Here is a 5,282-nt window from a genome sequence, read left to right as displayed (position 1 = left end):
ACCTAATGAGGGGCGGTCCATTTTTGGTTATCATGGAGTGATCCATGTATAGGTCCAGGGTTCTTCCTACATCAATTGAATCACTCCAGTGCTACACTGTCATTTTTTACTCTTTGTGTTTCCATGAAATTTGATGTAGATCCCAAAATCCTTTGTAATCCCTTTCATGTCTTTACTCCCATTAGTGATTCTATTATGACTAGAAGAGTTCATAGAAATTGTCCTATTTCCTTTTCTCATAAAGTCACTTATGTTGATGTTGTGGAGCTTGATATGTTAGATTTTGATATTATTCTTGGGATGGATTGACTTCAAACATGTTATTCTTCCATAGATTGTAGGACCTGATTGGTCACCTTCAATGTTCCAAATGAACCTATCATGTCATTGGAAGGGAGAAATTATGCTCTTAAGGGTCAGTTCATATCTTGACTAAAGTCTAAGAAAATGATTTCTAAGGGTTGCATTTATCATCTAGTTCAGGTTAATGATACAAACTCCAAAACCTTTACTATTGAGTCACTTCCGATTGTGAATACGTTTCTAGAATTGTTTCCTGATGATCTTTCCTAGTATTCTTCCAAAGAAAGCTGACTTCGGTAGTGACCTTCTCCCAGATATGCATCCTATTTCTATTACTCCTTATCGTATTTGGTAGAACTAAGGATTTAAGGGATAAGTTGAAGGATTTGTTTGATAAGGGTTTTATTACACCACGTATCTCTCTACAGGGTGCTCCGGTGTTGTTTGTTCAAAAGAAGGATGGTTCCCTCCGAATGTGCAGTGCCTATCAACAATTGAATAAGGTCACAACATATAATAAATATCATATCCAAGGATAGTGTCACGCCCCAAACTCAAGGGGCGCAACTGGCACCTAATGCCAAAACTTAGGCCTGAGCTGACCCTGGTGAACCACTTGCTTACGGCGCATGGCAGTGATGAGTCTGAGATTTCAACTCATTTAGGGCTTTGATTTGATAGTATTAGTGTCCTCAAATGCTATTTTATGCTCTAAGCTGATGTTAAAGTGTTGATTTGTAGCTATGGAGGCTAAGGAGCAAGGCAAGGACATTACCAGACAAAAAGGAACTAAAGAGCTGAAGAAGTGAAGAAAAGCGATCCTGGTGATCGCCAAGACCACTCGATGCACCATCGAGTGGCTCTTTAGCTCGCCCAAAGTTCCAGCGTGCCTACCCTAGGAAAAATCAAGTGGCGACAGAAATGGGCAGTCGGCGAATCACTAATCCACTCCGCGACAACAAGTTGGATCGCCCAAAGTTACAGGACCTCGAAGGCTGATGACCAATTCAGAATGGCGATGGTAGGGAGAAATGGGCAGATCGCCGAACCACTCGGTGAGGCGTGACTTATTCCACGACTTGACTATCAGGCAAAAAAGTGGGAAACTATAAATTGAAATTTAAAAGGAATTTTGAGTGTGGAATCACTGAGTTCTAAATTCCAAGTTTTATAGTTAGAGTTTTCCCTTAGTTTTTAAGTTCTTATTGTAGACTTTGAGGATTTCTAAGCTTAATTTTGAGGATTTGGAATTGGGTTTTTGAATTTAACCGTTTTGGAGCATTGTAAGGGCTTGGAGACTCTTACCCAGCTGATGGCCAATCAAGTTGGTAATTGTTTTTACCTTTTTATGATGTTTAGCTAAAACCCCAATTCTTTGGGTGTGATCATGTGATTATGGGCTGAATTAGCTTATGGGTATTGTTAATTACTGATTTAAATACTTAATTGAAGTGGGTTTAATTGATAGTTGTGTTTTAATCTAATAATTGTAGTTGCAAATGCAATTTGAACTTAGAATTCTGGGCTTGCTTGAAGAAGAGGTTTTAGAATCAAAGCTTTCAATTGATGATTGTTGTTATTGGGTTGATATGAGTTTAGCTCGAAAGAGTAAATCCTAATCTCGATTCTACTTGTCTAGATCAAGAGAGTAGATGAATTAAGGTGTGAGTTGTTCTTATTTGCTAAGCTTGTTGATGTTCGAAAGAAATCACTTGAATCGTGATAGTTGTTCGAGAGAAATCTATCTCACTTATAGTCTAGCCTACCCACTCATATTTAGCTATTTGTTAGTGATTTCAATTACCCGTAATGTGAAATTTGCCTATAATCGATCACATCCTGAGAATTCTTCTCTATATTGTTATCTCCTCTATTTTGCCTGTGTCATAACTAATAGTTAACAATCCAAACCCCCATCTGACATTCGTTGTCATACCCTTAGATTTATTTGCATATTTTCGATAAATTCTATTCCTATAACCGAATAGATCACTTTATAACTTCATAATTGAATTTAGACACGTACCACTCCCTGTGGGTTTGACCCCAACTCTTTGTTGAGTTTTATACTATTTAACGATCGTTTATATCTAGAATCGGATGAGGTGTACTTGAAACGTTAATCAGGTAGCCACATACAACTAAGAAAACAAACAAGTATATCTCGGCTTAAAAATAAGCCATCGGCCAGCAAGGTCCCTATCAACAGTTCTACAAAGAAAACTGCTACTCCCAACAATCTATCTAAAGCCATACCCAGCTAGCATAAAAGCCTGTTTGGGCAGTCAAGGCCACCAAGGTATCTAGGAAAGCATAAACGCTATGTCGGTCATTAAAGCCACCATAATCTTGATATAGGAACTGAAAACATGAACACATAAAAACAATATGCCAAGAAACTATTAAACATTTGCCGACTAGAAATCAAGGCCATCATCACCAATAACGTGACTAACAACCCAACACACTAGTTTGCAAGCCTCTATGAATATAACATGTGGACGGGATAGGGCCCCCACCTACCCAAAAACTATAAACCACAAAATAAGAAAATCTCTAGGACTCTGGCAACCCCTTGAAAAAAAGGAGTCAACTACTCAACTAGATAGGTGGCTGTGCTACTCAGGAGGTCTGTCTGACGTTGCTCAGGACCTGCAGGCATGAATGCTGCGCCCCCCGACAAGGGGGCGTCAGTACAAAATAATCGACAAGGCAAACTGAAACTTGAAACTGAAGTATAAGTACTATATGAAAAGGGTAGGGGTGAAACACAAGGACAATACCTTATCTCCCTACAATAAGATAATATAAACACATAAAAAGCAATAACCTGACCAGGCCCTCATAAGCCCGGCAGGTACAAAAAGCACACAATCACTATAAGTCCTAAGGAACACAAACAATCACTAAGCACCCATATTAGCCCCCTTGCCTGGATCCCAATGATAATATGATCTAAACATTCTGAATTTACATGTGCCATGAATCAACGCAAATCTAAGGATCTGTGATACAATAAATATATGGTTCTTCGTACGTGTGCGATGAATAAATACGAATCTGAGGCTCTGTGGTACAATACATATATATTGCCTCGTAGGTACAACATACTTGGTCCGTAGGCACGGCCTACCCGGCCTGTAGACACGGTCTACTCGACCCGTAGGCATGGTCTAACCGGTCCCTAGGCTCAGTCTACCAGGCCTGAAGGCTCAGTCTACCCGGCCCGAAGGCTTGATCTACCCCGCCCAATAGGCTCGGTATAAGAATCAATCTATATGCTCAAGAACCCTGCAACGCCAGTGTCTACTGAGGCCAAAACAAGCTCATTGGTGGCTGTTAGACGATAAACATCACAACAATAACAAGTAACACTACAAGAAAAAAGGCATTTCCCAACAATTAGTTTTGTTGCTATATATAGGATATTGTTGCAAAAAGTACTTTTGGCAACAATATAAAAGTTGTTGCAATAAACGCTGATGCGGAAAGTTTTTGCAACAACAAAATATATTGATGCCAAAAACTAACTTATTGCAACCAAAATCATTGTTGCCTTACATTAATATAGTTGTGGCTCATAAAAATTTTCGCAACAAAATTTAGTGTTGCCACAAATTAACTTTTTTACCAACAATATCAGTTGTTGTAAAAAATTGACAAAAAGTTAGTTAGTAATGTGTTGGGAAGGCTTTTAGCAACAATAAATTTTATTGCAATAAACATATTTATTATATACCTTTAGCAACAATTTGTGAGTTGTTGCTAAATACAAAATACACAGTTTTTTTTTAGAAATTTTATACAAATATTTCTACACTTTAAGCAACAATTTGTGAATAGCTGCTATATACACAATACACTTTTCTTTTAGAAAATTTTCAAAATATTTATATTAAGAATTATATAAATTTGCAAATGTCAATATAAGATTGATATTCCAAAGAACTAAATACTTCTACATATGTTTGTACTTGTAAGAAAAAATAATAAGCAAGTCATTAATTATATTCTAATCCTACTAGTTATAACTTTTGAATAGTCCGATCTTCCAATAGTACTGGTATTGAAGCAATGGTTCAATTATGCATGTTCATCCTGCAAATAAAAGATAAATATAATTATAATTTGACAAAGTAAGTTATAAAATACACAAAGATAAATCTAAAAAGCAGAGATATTCGCATGAATGCACTCACTAATACATCCAAACACACTTTAACCCTCCTGATAAATCTCCTTTTCATTTGAAAATGACCAAAATCAAAAGCACTATAAATTATGTACAGAAGAGAGAGTGAGATGTTCCAGATTTGGCAAAGGATCACCTGTTCACTTCCTTCAACCCCAAGAATGTCAAAAAAAAAAAGGAAGTAAAACGTATAATCTTAATCTCCTGGAATAATTTTGTGAAATAAACTTTTTAAACAGTTTCTAGCTTCCTGGAGACTTCCCTTTTTCCCTTCTGATCAAACCTGACCAAGAAAATTGATTGAGTTTAAAAAGAGATAATAGCTGAATGTGAAATCACAAGAACTCTCTATGTGTAGTGATTTTAATCCATCAAAACTCTTCTTGTTCACAATCAACTTCCTGCCGGCATACTACTCTCTAAATCAGATGCAGACAATATCTCATCAAAAGAAGTCGATCTAAGATAACCAAATCATATGCACAATCAAGCAATTGCAAATGACAAAGATTACCAATATCTGGTAACTCTTTCAACTCATTGCAATTTTGTATTATTAGAGATCGTAGTTGACATAAACTATTGATGGAAGAAGGCAGTGCTCTAATACCAGTATGACTCAGATTCACAACTTTTCGAGTTGAAAATGCAAAACAAGAGATAATTAGGCAACATACCTCACTTGATTTATTCATTTCCAGCTCTACAATTTTTGCCTCAAGTGATGATTTTTCACTCAAATGCCTCTTTTTTGTGTCTTCTGCGGTACGCAACATAGAACGAGCTT

The sequence above is a fragment of the Solanum verrucosum genome, unplaced genomic scaffold (genome assembly GCF_900185275.1).
Source record: "Solanum verrucosum unplaced genomic scaffold, falcon-dt-bn FXZP01000223.1, whole genome shotgun sequence".
Classification (NCBI taxonomy): Eukaryota; Viridiplantae; Streptophyta; class Magnoliopsida; order Solanales; family Solanaceae; genus Solanum; species Solanum verrucosum.
This window is presented reverse-complemented; position numbering follows the sequence as displayed.